Source organism: Podarcis melisellensis (genome assembly GCF_964234715.1).
Source record: "Podarcis melisellensis genome assembly, chromosome: 9".
Lineage (NCBI taxonomy): Eukaryota > Metazoa > Chordata > Lepidosauria > Squamata > Lacertidae > Podarcis > Podarcis melisellensis.
The window spans coordinates 37275565-37296281 of record NC_138541.1 but is presented as its reverse complement, the minus strand read 5'-3'; the positions used below and the strand labels follow the sequence as shown (position 1 = coordinate 37296281).

At 40.8% G+C, this 20717-nt stretch overlaps 1 long non-coding RNA gene across 1 annotated transcript in view; it reads left to right on the top strand.

The window, feature by feature from the left end:
• Positions 1 to 19849, top strand: part of LOC309378263 — a 32023-nt gene extending 12174 nt beyond the window's left edge. The window contains exons 3-4 of the long non-coding RNA XR_014171967.1: positions 18307 to 18432; positions 19633 to 19849. This is a non-coding gene — a long non-coding RNA (uncharacterized lncRNA). The remainder of the gene's footprint in view (positions 1 to 18306; positions 18433 to 19632) is intronic.
• Positions 19850 to 20717: the final 868 nt, after the last annotated feature.

Here is a 20717-nt window from a genome sequence, read left to right as displayed (position 1 = left end):
AATCTATAAAACAATAATAACAACAAAATAGAAACCCAAAAATAAACTAAGCACTTTTAAGTTCATACACAAACTCTCTCCACACCCCATGCCTTATAACCTTCACTCTATTCAGCTTATTGAAATACACATCCACATAATGCTCATTACAGCAACTCCCTTCTGAAGGTACCTCTGGCTGGAGGTGCGGCAGCAAAGATGGAACCAACCAGCCGCTGATGGCAAACAGAGTCTCCCTCTCCTCACAGTTCTTCCTCTGGAAACATCTCCCTTATGAAGGCTCCTAGGGCTGGACGGTGGAGCAAGGCAGGTAGAAAAAGCCATTACCTCACGCTATGTAGCCCAAGGCTACATAGGCCTGAATTGCAGGACACAATCTGTTCACAAATTTGAACACTTTTATGAAGAAGAAAATATCCCAGTAGCTCAAGAGTGCTGTTTATGGATAAAGAATTCATTGGGATTGGCAATAAGCCTGGTGGCTTAGAAGTGGACTTTGGAGCTCCCATCCAGCACAAAGACACTTTTAAAGAAAAGTGTCTGTAGGGTACATATGTACAGGATATGCATCTGTCTGATTTAGAAGCTATTGAATTATTTTACAAGATGCTGTTTCAGGCCAGTGTTGTAGACACAGTATGTTGGTATCGTAAGTCTGAATTTGGGCCAGAACATCAGCATCCATCCTCCCATGCCTCCTCCCCACCCGCAAAAGTTCAAGGTTCGAAAGCACCCACTCCTGAGAAATGGCTGTTCTGTTGGCATCTCTGAAGAATCTGGGCTGGCCAAGTTCCTGCTACCACTTTATCAAGGGAAAGGGGATTCAAGATATCACAATGTGAAGGTGTTTTTAAAAAAAGAAAAAGAAAAAAAGATAGAAATGAAAGTCACCATTGCTTTTGTTGGTGTTGCAATAGCCGATGATGTGAGCCCATTTCTTATAGTAAACAATGGACACACTTTGTCACCACAATTTGCAGAGGGGGGAGCTGAAAATGGTGTCACTTGAATCTTTCTGTCCCACTTCCTGTGCAATGTTGTCAGCCTTCAGGGCACTGTGAATTCCGACACAGGCCATGGCTATATTAGAGGTGAGGAGCCACCCCCACCTCACCCAGCATCTAGACTAGTTGTGGTCCCCATCTGCACTATACATTTAAAGCACTATGATATCACTTTAGTCATAACTTCCCCCAAAGGATCCTGGGAGCCGGAGTTGGCTAAGGATGCTGAGAAATGTTAGGAGATCCCTGTTCCCCTCATAGACTTACTATTCCAAGAGGGATTGGTTGTTAAACCACTCAGGAAAAGTGAATAGGGTGTGAGGGGAATACAGGGAGCCATGACTAGAGTGGTGAATTAGCGCTTTAAATGTATGGTGCAAATGTGGCCCACACCTAAACTAGATGTTGGGTGTCTCTTAATCTCTTGCTCTAGACAGGAGGAGTTTTCACCATGCTGTGTATATGATGTACATGCTTCCTATCTTTTGGCTTTTAAAAAAAGGCCCCTTACAAAATATAAACAGCAGCTCCAAGAACCTCACAAAATGTAGCTATTTCCAGCCACTTTCCCTTAGTAACATCCTGTCATTCCCTTTAGTTTTGTTCTGCCAGAGGGACCACCATGTTCTTATTTATAAATGAGCGGTGCCTGCTTGCCAACACAAGTCCACAACAATCAGTCTTCATGCTGTCTGGTTTTAGGGTAGCACCTGAGAATCCTATAGCTCAGCAAAACTTTCCTGGGAACTGGCACTGCAGCAAATTGCATGTGTGTGTCCCCCACTTCTTTCCCTCAGTCCTAGCACTCTTTCTTTGTCATCTCCAGAGTAACTGCAATCAAGCAAGCAGTTTTATATGGCTCGGAGATGCCTTTTTGTGAACACACAAACACACACACACATGGATAGATACCCACCTGCTTGCCTTCCCCTCCTGTGCAATGATGAATACTTTAAATACTTTTTAAGTGCTAAGTACATAGAGTGGGATTAAACCACATAGCTATTACTGTCTCCTAATTTTATTCGGATGGGCAGTTCAGCTAAACACCAGGATTCTCTGACTAAATATTTGTAATATCTAGTAAAGATTAAATATACTGCAAAAGGGCAACAGTTCAGTTTTCCTTCGTTTCTCTGTGAAAGTGGATTGTTTCCCGTTCGTGATTTGCTCTGCTGCCAATTTTTTGGTGGTCAGAACTTATCTGTTTGGAAAATGAAGGAAGGACAAAGTAATTTAGGCCACAGAAAGAAAATGTTTCCGTGGTGTGACTCGGATTTCCACTCCTGGCTGTATAAGATTTCTCTTAACTGGAAATAAAAGAGAGAAAGCCAGCCAAAACTCCATCTATTATATATTTTGGAAACTTGGTTGTTTGTTCCCCGTTTTGTATGATGGCTCCTGAGATGAAGGAGCAGGTTCTCATCCATGCTTGGAGCAGGTTTCCATTTATGTATAGATGCAATTGAATGCTATTTTGGATCCAGATGTCAAATTGGACATTTCAGATTGCACTGATTTTAGCCACATTTCAAAACTGCACTGATTTGGAGGCTTCTTAGTAACCCAAGGAATGAGGCTGCTGGTACTTTATATAATGTGAAAAGAGAATGAACCTATTTTGTTATGTTTTACATGTTCAAAAATGATAAAAAACATATACAACCATTTCCAGGAGGTAATCAAGAAGGAGGTGCTGCAGGAAATACGACAAACAGTCTTGTAGACCTTAAAATCTAACAAATTTATTACGACATAAACCTTTTGTGAACTACAGTCTACTTCATCAGAACATTCAAGGGTTATCTTGCATTGCAAACCTCTAATTCAGGAGAACATTTCATGCCTTTGATGAAGTGGGCTGAATTCCTTCCTGATCCTGACACCATGTTGAGCAGCAACTTCCTCCTGAACCTCACAGGTGAGGAATGCTCATCTTACACAATGGGGTTAGGCATGGAGAGTATTCATTTACACTACATTTAAAGCACTCGTAACAGTCATGGCTTGCCACAAGGAATCCTAAGAACTATTGTCGGCTAAAGGTGCTGGGAATTGTGAGGGGTCTCCTAGTCATTCTTCAGCGTCCTTTAAACTGCAGGATTCTTTGGGGGCAAGCCATGACTGCTTAAAATGGTATAAGAGAACTTTAAATGTATGGTGTAGATGTTGCCTAAATAAATGAAGCAATTTCTATTGATTTGGGACTCTGGAAGCAATATGGAATATGGAACTTTTGGATCAGGGCCCCTTTCTATCCCTTGGGGATAGAAAGTTAGGTGCATTTCCATTTCATATTTGAAATCACATACGACTTTCTCAATGCCAGATTTCTGCTTAGTAGGATTTCAAGCGAGTCTAACTTTTTTTGGGATTTGCACCCACTTACTGTCAGTGAGTGAAGCCAGACTTCTTTTTTCCTGTCTCTAGAAGAGATGAAAAACATAACTTTCTGGTTTGCATATGCAGCTAAATATTTTTCTTTTTGGCATTTGGACTCGCGTCTTAACCATTTTGATACATATTTCCCCAAAACATTACCTAAGCTTTCAAAGTAAAAGAAAGAGGATAGAAAACACCACACAACCACACTGAACAGTATAAACAAAACACTTTACACAACAAGTAAATATAAGTGGTTTGTTTCAAGAGCAAAGCTGGGCAGATGGAGAAGAAAGGTAGGCTTGCTTTTAATTAGCATTTTGCTCCAAGCGATGGCTTTGGTGAGAAGAGGCCCCTTTATGGTGGCATATTGTTTCAATGAGAATAATGGAAAGGATTCTGTTGTTTTCGGGAAGAAACTGATGTCATGCCTGGTGGAACTGGAGATCTGTGTTTGTATGGTTCTCTTATATTTTGTGAGACTTTTTTTTACACAATACTTTTAGCAGACAGGCAGCACATTTTGATCTGGGTTCCTTATGGGTGTTCGTTTTCCTGCAAAGTGCTGGAATAATTAACTCCTTCAATGATTTAGTCATTGCTCCCCGCCCCCCTTTATGTTTCTAACATGCAACCTTCTGATATATTTCATTGTGACCACTTAAGTAGGACAGTTTACAACTTGTGTTAGCTGCTCTGTGTGGTGTTAATTTGTGAAGAGGAGACTTTCCCTTTTTATAACTGAATCTGTTACAAACAACAAAGCACAGGTAGCCCTGATTTCAGATTCCATTCCATCCATTTCTTGTTGCAACAGGTGGGCCAATGGATTATAAGTTGAGGTAGTGTTTTCATCTTGTATTTTTATGCTGTGAACCACCCAGAGATCTATAGATGAAGAGCAGTATATAAATTTAATTAATGATGATGATGCTGCTCTCTGGGTGACTGTCGGTCAGGTGCCATTTCTCAGCCTAACCTACCTCAGGTTGTGGTGACGATAACATGGGGCAGGGTCTGAAATGTAAGAAAGATATGAAATTAATCCTATCCTGTCATTTCACTGCATATTTTCCACTCATGATTAGCATAACTGTGGTATGTCCATCTTTCTTTTTTAAAAAACCCTAATCCAAAAAGAAAAACAGAACAAAAAAAATGGCACAATTGTGGAGGTTGACAGTTAATGCACAGCATCTTATAAAGCAGAAGTTATAAAACTGAAACTCCTCTACCTTTCATCTTTCCTTCTATTAAGATCTTCAGCTGTACCATGCTGTGACTTTCTAAAAGTAAAAACTCTGCTTTAAAAGCCTCTGCAATTAAAGTCCACATTTCTTACTCTTTTCGGTGTATCTAGGGATTTAATTACAACTCCGCAGTTTGAGAGGACTGGAGCCTCATATCTTCTTGTGTGGACTCCTTGCACTTGTCTTTTGTGATTTATTTTGCTTTTATAGTTGCTATTTTATCCTATGCAGTGATTAATAATAATAACCCAGAATAACCCTGGGCAGAATGGGAGAGAGGCTGTCCTTTTTTAGACACCATTTGAGATCACAAACAACAACGAGCAACACATGATGCAATTAGTTTGTTTTTATTGCATTCTTTCATAGTATTTTGGATTAACGCCTGTTTGGTTTAATGACACAATCCTAGGAAATATTGTATAGCCTCATCACAAAAGATCGTTTATTTAGAATAATCCAATGAACAACTACCGGGGTTCTAGATTTGCCCTTACTCAAATTTCAACAGGGCTGGCCCTACCACTGGGTAAAGTGAGACAGCTGCCTCGGGTGGCAGATGTTGGAGTATTGAGGAATGGCAGTCTGGTGTTGGAGAACAGAACTATATCTGCAGTATGGCCTGCCCTGTGCCCCCTAGATTAACCTGTTTCCCTCAGATACAGTGGAGGAAGCTGCCGTGTCAACCAGTGTTGGGGTATGAGTCAACTGCCAGTCTAGTTTAGTAATGATGTTGGCTTCTTCACTGGTCTTTACTTCCACTAAATCACACTACTGTATAACAAAAGTGTATAATGAAAAACACTGAGCAAAGTTCATGAAGCTTCCTGATTGCTTATTAGTCTTATTTTAGACAGCATTTCAGATAAAAGCAAGATGAGTATGGGGAAGGATATGGGATTACACCTCTGGCTCCAGTCCCCCGGTCTTCAGGTGTTGGTCCCAAGTCTGTAAAGAGTCTTAAAAGGTAAAGGGACCCCTTGCCATTAGGTCCAGTCGTGGCTGACTCTGGGGTTGCAGTGCTCATCTCGCTTTATTGGCCGAGGGAGCCGGCATACAGCTTCTGGGTCATGCGGCCAGCATGACCAAGCCACTTCTGGTGAACCAGAGCAGCACACGGAAATGCCGTTTACCTTCCCACCGGAGCGGTACCTATTTATCTACTTGCACTTTGATGTGCTTTCAAACTGCTAGGTTGGCAGGAACAGGGACCGAGAAACGGGAGCTCACCCCATCACAGGGATTTGAACCCCCGACCTTCTGATCGGCAAGTCCTAGGCTCTGTGGTTTAACCCACAACACCACCTGTGTCCCTTTTGTAAAGAGTCTTACATGCATACAAATTGTAAGACACGTTTGCCACTTTCCCCCATTGGTTTTACCTAACTGTCATCTGAATAGGGCTATTGTGTTTGTTTGAATGGGCAAGCACTTGGACGAGCAGGTGGTACCTTGATTAATGCGCAAACATTACAAAACCCTTTTATTGCCAAAATAGGAGTCACAGCCATCCTATAGGGATGCCTATCATAACATCTAACTGGATGTGAAGAAAGGGTCCTTGGGCACCTTCAAATCTAACTGGACACAATTCTAAATATGTAGCTTTTGTGCCACTATTATCTGTGTGGGTCTAGGCAAATTAGTAAGTTAATTATGATGCAATGTTGCATGTGCTATGCTTGATATAAGGCTATTGAGAATTGGTATTTGCCCTATATTTAAAAATGCCCCCAAAGTTGCAGAAAGCCAGCAGTAAGTCTTCTGGATGATCCACCAGCTATGGAATCTTCATGAATTATCTCAATGAACAAGCATGTCTAGCAGCCTGAGACGAGTTTGTGTGGCTTACTGCTTTTCCTTACCAGCACTCCAACGCAGATCGTACCTTCCCTGGCTGCCATGACTTAACTTGCAAGTCCCCATTTTTGTAGAACTAAAAACTACCTTGAAAGAACAAAATACAGGGGCATTGTTTAATAGTTTGTTACTGATAAAACTATGAGAAATTGCTCCCGTTACAATTTTCACCTGCTCCATGCAGTGCCAGTAAGTGGGACTGGGGAGCTGCAGGCACTTATAAAATGGCAAGTCCTCTTAACTTCATAAGAAGCAAACACCCAGGACCAAACATTCAATAACTTCTGACTTCTTCACTGTAGCATCAACTCTCATATCACCATGTTCCCCTCTAGCTAGGACACTGGACAACTCAAACTTATCAAGGTCTGAGTCTTCTCAGAAGATGTTCCCTCCCCCCTTTGCTTTCTGTGAACCATTTTATTTCCAAATAAGGAATCTACAGCCTCAGGAAGCATCTGCCAAGCTCTTTCAAAACTTTAAATATGGGACAGGGAGCCATCTGGGTTTTCTTCTTCTTCTTTTCCTTTTAAATGAGGCGGTGATGTCTCTTTTGCAGTAAACTTGCTTGCTATTTCAGTAATCTGAAGCCAGTAACTTAACCTGCTTACAGTTCCACTTTTATTTGTCTTCTGCAATCATCGCACTGTGGAAATGAATCCACTGCAGTTTAAATGAAAACAGTAATAATAACAAAAGAAATTGTGAACGGACGCTTTCTGAAAAAATGCACCCAGATTTCCCTAACTAGGTAAGAAAGCACTTTTTCGGGGCCAGCCCTACCACGAGACAGAGTGAAACAGTGGCCTCAGACAACAGATTTGGGGCATCGGGGAAGGGCAAAAAATTGCTAACGGTTTAATTTGTTGTTATTATATTGATACTGCCAGGAAATGGGGACAGACACTTGTGGAATTTTCTGCTTTTGGTGCAAAAAACTTGGCTAGCCTTAGGTTTTATGCACCCTTGACTTGGAAAAGGGACAGGGCGTAACTTGTTGCTCTGCCTCAGACAGCAAAATGTATTTAGTTGACCCTGCATGCTTTGAAGATGTACTCTTCAGTGTTCCATTTGTTGGTATAATTTTCTGGTCATTTGTAGTCTTTAGATAATCTCTGAAATGTGGTGTTCTCTTTCCCTATTAATATAAGAAACATAAGGTAAATTTTAGGATGAATGTAGGAAGTGGCCTTATACTGAGTCAGACCATTGATCCATCTAGCTCAGTATTGTCTACCCTGATTGGCTGCAGCTGTCCAGGGTTTTAGGTGGGAGTCTGGCGATGCTGGCAATTGAACCCGCAACCTTTTGAATGCAATGCAGATTCTGTACCACTGAGCTATGGCCCTTCTTCAGCACTACACTATAGCATTCTGGGCACGACCTCAGAAAAAGGAAGTTTAATGAAATATTACTAGAGGCTTAAGAACACAATTCACTACCATTATTCTGCATATTATATGCACCGTGGCCATGTCTGTGGACACTTCTACACAGCAGCTTATTGTGGACTTGGCGCTGCTCATGCAAGTAAGCTTTAAGAAGGGCCCATCATTTTCTGTGAGTAGAAGCGTGGCTGTCTGAAGCAAAGTCTTTTGCATTAAGAAGGAAGATCTGAAGAGGACTTCTAAAGCCATTCAGCCTCCTTGGGATCAGGAAGTTTGATAAGGCAGGCTTCCCGATCAAAAGAAGACTTCTAAGTGGGAAGGAACTTTGCACAAGTAAAGATGCATTGCTCTTTAACTCAAGGACTGTCTCTCCCCATATGAACCAACCAGGATCCAGCTCTCATAATCTGAGGTCCTTTGTGTGCCCTCTGCACAAGAGACCTGGAGGGTCTAGACTGGACCTTTTCTGTGGTGGCTCCCCATTTGTGGAATGCTTTGCCCAGGGAGGCCTGCCTAGTACCTTCATTACATATCTTTAGGTGCCAGGCAAAAACGTTTCTCTGTTACCAGGCCTTGGGCTGGTTAAACATTCTATGGCCCTTTAAATGTGTTTGTAGGAGTGAGGTTATTAGTTTATTTTTGTTTTATTGTGCATTTTGTGTTGTCATTTTGCAACTTTTTTTCTGTGAAGTGGCCTGTGATCTTCGGGAGAAGGGTGGTATGCAAACTTAATAAATAGCACATGCAAATAATAACTCAAAAAAGTACTGTCCAAATATAGTTAAAAGCTCATCCTTCTCAATTAGCTTGCATTCACCAAGATTCAATTAGCATTAGCTACACACACATTTTTGTAGCAGGAGGGGAAAGATACTATAAAGGATTGTGGGAGTTTTATCACTGTAGCTATGAATGCAGTCCTAACTTCTGCCCTTTATACAAATGGTGCCACATTGTCTGTCTATTTGTTATAGCTTCACCAACGACTAAAGAGTTCCTTCCAACCACTGAAATAATTTATTGGTGATCCTGATCAGTGCCGGGCCAGATCATTTGTGTCAGCTTAGATGTAGAAACTTTTCATTGAAATGTTTCCCTTCTCTTAGATAATGGGTAGATTGTCCTCAGAAGACTTGAACAGGATGTATAATTAGTACAACATTCTAAATTATGTGGTGTAGTATGTATATGTGGATATATCTTAAAGGCTCATTAAGTTATGTGGTGCTCTGTTTTGCTTAGTTTTACCCTGTTGAACTGATTCTGAGTCCAAAAACAACAGAGTGGGGGGGGGGAGAGACCCTTGACATACATTCATATACTGTCCGCAATCCCAAAAGGGTTTAAAATAACAATGCTATTGGAGAAAGTGTCATCTCCCAAATGAAAGATTGGTTAAAAAAGAATAGGACTTCCAAATCAACAAATTATATAAGACAAAAGACAAAAGGGGGATCCTATTATCATTAGCTGGTCATCTTTTGCTAATTTTTGTAAAAATGCAGTATTTTCAAAATGTGAGCAAAATTTGGTTTATCTGGTTCATCAGTGGACTTCATAATTATATCATAACGAAATCTGTTATCAGTTTGATATGTTTTAGAAATGAATCTCAATATATGGTAAATAAACACCATGAAAGAAAACTCTAAGAAGAGGGTTATACTTGTGGTGGTTTAGTTTGGAGTCATTTGAACTCCTTTTTATTTTTTTAAAAATAACCACTGTTTTTTTGCAAGTCTAGTAGACATGACAGTCTGAATTCATTTAAGTTACTTAGATTTATGTTTGATTCGAACATTAGCAGTCTGGGCTAGGCCAATTAACGGCTTCAGCATTTTGTGCTGACAGAACACCCAATGTGTTAAATGGCAGATTTGGTCCTTCTGATAGGCAGCCTGCTGGCAAACGCTGCTAAACATAGTCAGACATATCACAATACAAGCAATGGGGAGTGTGGTGTTTCTCTGACAGGAAGTGAGCACTGTGCACTACAGACGTTTCATTTATCAATCTCATTTTGCCCAGAGACTGAGCTGGAGTTCTTTATATTTATCAGCCAAAATCAGTTCTCCCCAAAGGATCTGCTACCCACAGAATCATTTTGTCTGATGGCTGCTGAATTTCATCATGGCCTAATCGCTGGATTATGACATGCTGCAATGAAAGAGGAAAAACACTGACCAAAAATGCAGAGACAGGTTTTCCACCCTTCAACTTACACCAAGAGGGACAGCTCTGCCTCTGTACAGTGGTACCTCGGGTTAAGTACTTAATTCGTTCTGGAGGTCCGTACTTAACCTGAAACTGTTCTTATCCTGAAGCACCACTTTAGCTAATGGGGCCTCCTGCTGCTGCCGTGCCGCTGGAGCACGATTTCTGTTCTCATCCTGAAGCAAAGTTCTTAACCTGAAGCACTATTTCTGGGTTAGCGAAGTCTGTAACCTGAAGTGTATGTAACCTGAAGTGTCTGTAACCTGAGGTACCACTGTACATTACTGATCTGTGTCAGCCATGATGATGTTATTAATCTGGGATGGGGCAGATCTCCTTAAATTACAGGGTCTAATAAAAGTGAGAATTAATCAATGCTTGGAACGTTAAACGGAAAGTTAGGCTTTAAATAGCTGGACTCAGCTTTCCTTGTCCAGGAAACTGCCTGACAGAGGAGCCATCAAGAGAACCCAAATCTGTGGTGAGCTTGTCAAAAAGAACAAGGTCTTTATGGATGCATAGGGAAGAGTCAACACATGATTTAAGTGCATTTATACAGTCAGATATTATAATCCAAAAGAAATGTACATACCTATTTCTCAGTAAGACATCTCTACAGGTTTCCTTAGGTCATCCGTATATAGGTATCTTTCCCCTCTGGCATATTCTAGACTTCCTGGGGCTATTCAGGGATCGGAGCATCCCAAGTGGCTCACCTTTCACATACCTGATCCATATTAATTGGAAAGTGTGATGTAGCCTAGCCAAGGCTCTTCACTGGTTTGCTCCTTAAGGCTGGAATATAAAAATTTAAAGAACATGATAAATACTTAGGCATCCCGCTAAGTGTTTATGTCAGATCTGTGAAGCTTTCCAGAGCTTTATAGATGACATCCAGCACAGAAACAATGGACATTTCTGCAGTATTTATACTTCAGCCTTCACCATCCTCCAGCTGGCTGGGGCTCATGGGGGTTGTATTCCAAAGCATGTTGAAGGCACCAGGGTGGTGAAGGCTGTCTGTTCTATATTAGGTAGAGTCATTTGTGGGAAATATACATAATCTCCAGGTTCACACAAATGGCAACACCTCAAAATGGCAACCTGGTGCCCTTCACGTATTTTGGACTACAGCTCCCATCAGCCCCAGCCAGTTCATCTGATAATGTATATCAGGTTATATATGCATCTACACCATGGCAGAGTACTTTACTGGAATTTTAACTGCGTGCCTCCTTGTGTGATAGATAGCTTTCTTCATTCTCCCACAAACATTAATTCTCCTCCTCAGCAGTTTACAGGCAACTTCCCATTTATGTGGGGGTTGTGTTCCAAGGCTAGGGACGCGGGTGGTGCTGTGGTTTAAACCACAGAGTCTAGGACTTGCTGATCAGAAGGTCGGCGGTTTGAATCCCCACGACGGGGTGAGCTCCCGTTGCTCGGTCCCTGCTCCTGCCAACCTAGCAGTTTGAAAGCACGTCGAAGTGCAAGTAGATAAATAGATACCGCTCCAGTGGGAAGGTAAATGGCATTTCCATGTGCTGCTCTGGTTCGCCAGAAGCAGCTTAGTCATGCTGGCCACATGACCTGGAAGCTGTACGCTGGCTCCCTTGGCCAATAAAGCGAGATGAGCACTGCAACCCCAGAGTCGGTCACGACTGGACCTAATGGTCAGGGGTCCCTTTACATTTTACCTATGTTCCAAGGCACTGAGCATTTAAATGAAACTGCGTATCTTGGGAACACCTTTGAAAATGCCTGCAAGCACCCTCTAAACCTCTGGAAACCCTTGGAAAACCCTTAAAAACAAAAAAACCCACCAAATCCCACCACAGTCGCTCCCTCCAAACCTCCTTGCTTAAACTCCAGCTGTCCACAGACCTCAAAGGTCAGCGCAAAAGCTCCTGGGATTGCACTTGCGAAGACTTGTGGGATTGCTAGACACTATTTTTGTGCCATTTTTGCTAATTTCACTTTTTAAGGGCTGTTTTTGCCGCTTTCATGCCACTATTCGGTTCATGGCAATGAGCACATGTGCGGTGGTGCATGCCTTGAACATGTGTAAATGGGGAGTTTACTATAAATGCAATGCCTGTCTCTTGGAAGCATATATTTTTTTGCTAAACCAGATGCAGCTTTAATCAGCATCTGACTTCCCATCCTTGTTGTTTTGCTTTACCAAAAAAAAGCCATGCTCTCCCCTGATTCAGATCTAGACTGTGCTGTGGCAGAGGAGGGGAGTGAGGCACATTGTGTTCAAAGTGTGAAGCACATAAGTGGCATAAATCAAGTGAAAAACAGCTTGCCCAGGCATAAACTTAGACAGGGCCACCCCTACTGTTTGACAGAGTGAGGCAGCTATCTCAGGTGGTAGATGCTGGGAGATGGGGTGTGGGACTGGGTGTTCTCTGTTATCTGCTCTACATATCCTAAGTAAACTGCTACCCTTGTACATAGCAGAAGATGCTGGTCTGTTGCCAGTGGTGAAATAAGATTCATCTGGAATGGGGGGGAAAGGATTTTGCCCTTCATCCTCAGGCAGCAAAATATTTCAGGCTGGTCCTGCTGAAAGAATATATGTGGCTGATTTTAAGCACATGTTGTTCTGCTGTCATCACTCTATGTACTTACTACAGCTATGTAACTCTGCTAAGTTGGCTCACAACTATTGTGCCTCCTGTTTGTTGGTGGATATGATCTATCAGCATGTAATCATGTCATTTCTGTTTTTCCTGTTTTCAGTCTTCCTTAAACATAAAGGAAACTTGATGAATCCCTCCTGTTGAAAATGCCTTTGGATTATATTGGAAGACAAGACAACTTTGATCTGCTTTGAGCTTGGATGGCTCTTTTGATATTTCAGAAGGAAAGGCTGTGAAAGTTATGAGTCTTTATCTCTTGGAAGGACATCAAAACAAAACCCACTAGAACACTCAAGCTAGGATTGAACTAGATTTGCGTGGCTCCTTTTAAAGTTAATAGCAGGCTCAAGAGGCCCTGCTTTGGATTGGGACCTGGCGTGATACATGAAAGGGGCACTTTAACTCTTCACCCCCCGTGGTATAAATCTGGATTGTCCCCCATCTCCTATTTGCATTAGAAGGAAAGTCTACTTTTGTGGCTGCTGTTTACTTTGTAAATGTGATTCACTCGATCGGAGCTGGTGCCTGATGTTGCCTACTTTGTTCCCTGTATCACCTGGCTCTGATTGTGGAGATACTGATGGAAACACACATAATATTGTGGGGTGCCTAGAACCAATGGGGGCTGGTCCAGTGGGCAAATAGGACACCAACCTGGCTTGATTCCGTCAAGCCCTCCTGTCTTCTTACTTAAAACAACTTCAAGGGGTGGTCCAGGACTCCAGGCTGTCTGCTTTCTCCTCCTTGATCTTAGTTTTGCTCTCGTAGAGAACCCAGGAAGGAAAAATGTCGGTTGGCTGAATGACACTCCTTAGCACCACTGCTCAGCCTTCCAGCATTTTTGTAGGGTAACCACAACCCATTTGAAGCATATGAGATTCAAACAGGCAGTAAAGCCTTTTAGAAAAAAACAGCAAGCATTTATGCAGCCCACACAATGCAGAATGAAGCACTTGGGGGCAAGTGTCTTTGCACAGGGCAAACGTCTTTGTTATTCTGCAAAAATGTGGCATTAGAATGTTCAGTTCCTGGAGGAATGCTGTTGAAACAAGTTTCTTCTTTTGTGCTTCCTAAAAGAAACAATTTACAGGCGAAGAATCACCATCTGTGTCTACAATTCCAAGTGCTTCTCTTTTTGAAAAAGTGACACAAATCCACTTCGCTGTTGCAACAGTAATAAAGAATTACATGCCATTTGTATCTATTTACACAATGTATTTAACCTGTCCCCGTGTAGTTGCTGAGTATTCAGAGGCTCGGACATACAGAATTTGCCATTATTGTCCATTATAATGTACAAGTATTATCAACTGAGATTCTAAGTCAATTGCCATCTCTTTGTGTAGATTGTGCCAATTCTCTTTGTGGAGAAGCTTTCTCAAAAAGGCCAGGTAGAAATTAGTTAAATAAATAAATAGCTGCGTATACATCTGAAAAAATACTTACTTGACTTACAGATTTTACCAGTTGGGTAAGCAAGCTCATTAAAGATTTAAAATGTCAAAAGTAAGAAAAATGGGGCTGAAATTTTTGACTGGAATATCCATGCAGGGCAAGGTTTCGGATGCAATCCTGACCCCAGCCACTGCCCAACAGGACTTTAACAACGTGGTGGTTCCATTGACACATCCTTGGCCCTGCCTTCATGCCATCACACGACAGCGACAGCGGTGGGGCTGGCTCAGAATTTAATGGATGCCTCTGATCACTCCCCCCCCCCCCCGCCATGGAGCTGACTGTATCATGTTAGTGCAGCTTGTGTTGGCTAATTCTGGAGTAGAAACTTTGGGTTGTTGTTGTTTTTAATTAGAAGTAAGATACAAATCAGAGTTATTCTAACCCAAGCTTTCCAGGAATACCATTTATTGCTGAAATTGTTCCATCCAGGACATTAATTAGTCCGTTTCTTGACAAAACTCTGTGTAGCTTGAGGAAAAGAGGAAGAAGGGAGAAGCTATGCTGTGTGAAACATTTACCCTTTTAGCAGAGTTCAAAGTTTAAAATGTCTGGCTAAGCGCCTAGTTTTTGTATGGCTGTTTGTTTTTGTCAACCCCTTATATTATATCTGGAATGATGGCGAAATTGCATGAAGAGAAAGTGAGAGATTGTGGGAAACTCTTGCCTGGCAAATGGTAGTAAACAAATCATTTTGAAAAGGGAGACACTTTCACTCAATCAGCTTAAATTGCTCTTGATAAAGAGGATGCAACAGGAAGCGAATTCCAAAATGAACTATAGCATGAAGTCAGTAGCTGTCTTTATGCATTATATGTGAATGTTCCTACTCTGAGAAGAGCCTACGTGTAGGTTTTTGGTTAGCAGACCTGGATGTCAGGGTGGGCCAGGGTGAAGCTATGTGATTTCAGGAATGGCAACTGCAGTAGCGCTGCCCTCCTGCCCTTTTGATTGCATGGAGAACCTCCAGAACATAACCCTCCCGCTCCACACAATTTGGTCACTGCCTGTATATTAGACCAGCAGTTTCCCAAACTTTCTTTCCCTATGGACCATTGAAAAATTCCTGATGTTCATGATGGACTTAGTGCTAAATGCTTTGTGGTTTTTCGTTGTATTTTTCTTGCTTCTTTTCTTTCTTGCATTGTATTCTATCGTCTTACAACTTGAATTTATATATAAATTATAATAATAAAAATTACAATATAAAATTAATAATCAAGGTGAATATTTAATGTGCTACTCCAGCCATTCACAGCCACTGCTCCTGCCGTTCTTCACAGACTCATCGTGGATCACCTGGATGAAGCTCATGGAAAACTGGTGTCACAGTTGGGAACCTCTGTTTTGGATTATCGGGATAAATGTGGTACTATACTGAACATTTTTCATTGGACAGTAATAGGATCTTATGAAATTTCTTTGAGCAAAACAGAAGTAATATTATGACAAAACCAGGAAGCACTCTGAACAGTAAACTACAATTTTGTGACCCCCCTTTATAAGACAGGGAGGGAGAGCAAGAGAACGGTGGGATTTGTAGTTTGTGAGACTAACTCCCCAAAAGTAAAACTCCCAGAATTTCTCAGTTGTCCCCCCCCCCCCAGCATTTCCTATGCATGGGCTGGAGGACAAAACAGAATTTGGGATGATCACGCTGATAATAAAAAAAAAAACTGAGATGCTAGACACAGTTATAGCCAGAACTGCTGATAGGATCTATAGACCTAAGAATGTATGTGAGTAAACAAGTTAGGTTTTGGTCTCCAGAGGCAATAGAAAATTGACGATATACCCTACATATGCCGGAAAAAGTACATTCGTTTCTTCCATTCGTTTTAAGACTGAAAGCCTCAGTTGCTTCATATTTTAGTTCTTAAAAACCAGGTTCGTTTTGCTTCATGTATTAGCTTTTCATTTGTTTTGCTGTTCCAATCTGTTGTCTTCCACCGATTCCAATGAAAAACTCAGTTGCTTTTCTGCTTCTGTGACTCACTGTTTTCCTGGGAATTGGCCTTTTTGAGCATTCTACTACATCCTGCCAAGGAATCAGACCCCCCCCCCACTCCCCAAATTTCAGGCAGTGAGAAAACAGCTAGCTCTGTTTTAGAAGTAATTTTCAAAGACACAGAGACAAATATAATTTCATTTTAGTCCAAGTGCTGGACATCAATAGCACGTTAGCAGGTGAACCTTTCAGTGATCCTCTTGCCTCGCTGTGGAATGGTGAGGTGAAGAGGGCTCCTGAGCGCAGTCTCTGGTGCTGTGGGGCCCACGATGCCCCTGGTATTCTAGGGAGCTGCGTGTGATGAAACAGGTTCCCCATCTCTGATTTAGACCCTTGTATGATTTCATCGCGAATTCACTCATATACTAAAATCACTTAGCCTTCCAACAAGGATGTCCCTCAATTTCCGGTTTTAAAGCCCATAACACACACTTTGTCATGTGCTATTAGTTACAGAACATGTCACAGGAGGACAAATGGTGGTCATTAGCAGAGGTTCCTGGGATGGTTGTTTTTACTATCTCTCTTTTTCCTTTTGGTCCCCTCACATTTAACAGCTATTTCATGTTTTGCCTGCAGGCTAAAACCTTGACTTATGCCAGAAGCATTTCTACTTTCTCTGCTATACACACCCCATGCCTCCCCCCCATTAACACTTTTGTTTTTAAAATAAAATGGGGAAGCCGTGTGCAAAACAGAGAATGTAATTGATGTTGAACACTTGCAAAATAATTGCATTGCTTAATGCAGTGCCAACAAGAACGCAGAATCACCTTCAGTTTCATAGAATAGAGGTAAAATAAAGTTAGGAAAAACTTGTTAGCTTATTGGAGTTTGTTTTGTGATAGCATAGATTCCAAGTACATATTATGAAACTTTGCTAAAGTCTGTCTATCTGTTTGTCGTGTGTTTGTGTGTGTGCGCATGTAGTTGGGCAGATTGGTACAAAAAACGAGATGCTGGAACTCCTATATGCAGAAAGTGTCATAGGTGCTAGTGCAAAATGACTGCCATAAGAAGCAGGGAAAGAGGGGGTGGTACTTCATACCTGTGAGTGCTGTCACACACAAAAAGTCAAGTATTAGTGTGAGATCTGCTATGTAGCTCTGCCTCACTCTGTGCAATAGAAGCATTGGTCCTCCTAAGGACAGATTCCATTCATAGGTAACATCCTCAGAAGAGCTTCCAACAGCACAGGGCCAAACTACACATTCTGTTAATCATGTAAGTGCAATATTTTCTTTTTACAAACAGGTTGGGACCCCGGCTTGGAAACTGTGGGCTTTAACCTCTCGCTCCATGTTGTGGTCCTGATCTGGATCAGGGCCTCCATGTCTGCATACTTGCCTTGGGGACAACAGCTCCTCTTTGCTTTAAAGGGTAAACCACATCATTAAGGCAATGTGTAGTTTGGTCCAAAGATACACTGAACACAGAATAAGTCAAGATGGTTTGCATCTCCTTAAAAAGAACAAGTACAGCACACATTAAAAGTCCTATTAGTGCAAGCGAGGTCATAGAAGTTGCTTTGTTATGAACTGTTTATTATGGTTCTCAGTCATGTACAAATGAACAAAATGTAAAACATTAATAAGGTTATTCTCATGTATAGCCTTTCACACCCTTGTGTGACTATACCACCTCTGGCTCTGGAAAATGGAAGAGCAAATTAAACATAGGGAAAAAGGTAAAACTTTTTTAACAGAAGGCAATGATATTTCAGGTGCTTCTCTCCTCAGCTGGTATACAACCCTAAGTATTTGCCTCTCATCACATCTATAAAATTGTCTTCCTTCTCATGTTTTACCAATGTTCCCAATCTGTGGGCTGCTTGGTCTAAAAAGGCTTGTAAGCCATGATCCCATGGAGATTTCTTTGATTTCAAGATTCTTAACCTCATTCTGACTTTGTTGCTTTCCAGCATCTAGGCACCCATCCTGCGTGTCTTGGGAGTTATTTAAAAATATTGTGCCAAATGCAACAAAACTGTGGGTGTCCTTCTCTTTTCACAGGGTATTGTGTTCATATCTCTTTTTTTCTGCACCTGAGCACTGCAATTATTTTGTTTCAAGTTATAATACAATGCACAACATTTGTTTGTAGTTTGTAGATGTGCTCCTAATGGCCACTGGATGTCACTATTGGTCTTTGCTAAGTAATTCTGTAAAAGTTTCAGAAGATCTTAATATGGTAGAAAAAACAAAGATTATTCCTGGTTTCCTGACTACGGTGAGTATCGTTATTATATTCTGAAATGTGTATTTGTAAATAACTGTGGAGAAATACACAATAGTATATTAGATTATATTTAATGTAACAGTGAAGCAATTGAGAAAAATATTGTACATGACTTCATGCACATAGGTAACAGGCTAGTAATATTTCCTGTAATGTTGTCTTCTTGGGATTAAATTGTCAATAAGAGTGCTTGAAACCCATAACGAAACCTGAAAATAAACTGATTATTCTTCATGCATCACAAAAAAACCCTACAAAACAAGTGGAACCAATCAGTACAAAATTAAAGCAATGATAACAATTCTAATATGGGAAATGATTCTTAATTGAAACTTGGAGAGGTATTTTCAGCCTGCTCCTGCTGGCCTGTCACAGTGCCAGCAATAACTCTGGCATTTAAAATGTGGAACATGTTCCGATTTCTTTACTGGATATCACTGTGGGTGTCAGGAGTCAGTCTAACAGAGACCATGATGGCATCTAAGGAAGAGGTTTGGGATCCCACAGAAGGTTCCAACACATCTGAGGAGCCTTTTAAGTAACCTGGATACTGGGAAATCTACTTACTAGAATTCAGAGGACTATGGAATGGTCTTATCCTAGTAATCATTTCACGTGGAACTGACACAAGAACCCACAAATACTTGAAGTTCATCCATTTTCCCACTTTGCTATTCACAACTTTGAATTAGAAATTTCAGTGCCAAATACAGATTTTGAATGTGATGCTTTCACCTCAGGATTATACATTCTATTGCTTTGGACTCGTTTGGACATTTCTTGACTATTTTGATTTTGACAATCTTCAGTGTGGAACATTTTCCTGAAATGGAGAAGTTTGAAAACCACTGTGGTACACCATTGCATGTCTGCTGTCAAGATTGACGAATACGAAATGTTATGTTGTTATAGATCAACTCCCAGGTATGGAGAAAATATCAGCTGCCATATATCAAACATTGAAATTAAAAAACCATTGGATGCCTAAAATAGTGACATTTAATATTCAGAGAATATTTGAGCACCCAGTGGACTTGTGAATAGTATTTTTATTTTAAATAATGACAAAGGAGATTTTTGAGAAGCATCTTTAGGAGCAAGTTCATTTCAATTCTGAACTGTTAACAGCACTCTGAGGTATTTTTGTTGTACTTATAAACGAATTAAACACCACACTTTTTTTCCTAACAGGTTGCAGCAGTTAACAACAAATCACAGCACTAATTATTGACATAATAAACATGTTTACATCCTTTTTGAAATCCAGAGATGTTGACTTCTCAACCTCCTCTGACAGGACATTTTGGAACTTAAGGAAGAACACTATACATTTTTTTCTGCCTGAAGCGAAGGAAAAGACGATTCTCTCTCTCTCTCTCTCTCTCTCTCTCTCTCTCTCTCTCTCTCTCTCTCTCTCTCTCTCTCTCTCTCTCCTTGTACAGAATCTGACCCAACTGGCTGTTGAATCTTTCTTTGATAACTCAGGTAGAATGGTGGCTGGACTGCTGCTGTTTTGTATCAGCTGCCGCCTGAGGCAGATGCCCCACTCTGCCTAATGTTAGGGCTATTCCTACTAAGGAAGCTGTGCAGTGAATTCCTGGTAATAGCAGCCACAATCTAAACTGACACACGGAAGAAACAACAAACAGTACCTGTTGATCAGTCAGACCTCAGTAGATTGTCAATGACGGCTACATGGCCACTTTAATCTATAAAGACAGTTGCCCTCAGTGCTCTGACAATAGTTTTTCCAGTTTTGTTACCCATCACTGCACTTTTTAACAATTCTAATAGATCCTTTTTGGAAAGGGATGCTGATAACTATTAACTCAATATTAATATTTCATGTACAAAAATCAAATAAAGCTGAAACATTTTGTTTTCCTTACCATGTTAAACAGGTTTCTACGCCATGCTTTTAATTTTTTTTAATATATATATATTTACTGGAATTTTCAATACAGAAAGAAATGACATATACAGCAACATGCCATCAAAATTAAATAAGTACATCAAGACAAGATAAAGCATATATATAAGGTATAACAAGAAAATGTATAAATAAAGGAAAATGGAGCTTACATATACTTGTAAAAACGAAACCAAGAAAATATTTTCATTTAAGAAAATGGAAGAAGGGTTTTTTTCCAGTAAAATGTTTCAGTATGCTATGGTGAATAAACAAAAAATAGCTGTATTAAGGGTATGTTATGCAATCAGACAAGAAAATGACAATATGGTAGAAGCATGTGCTAAGGGAGGGCTCCCATCATTCT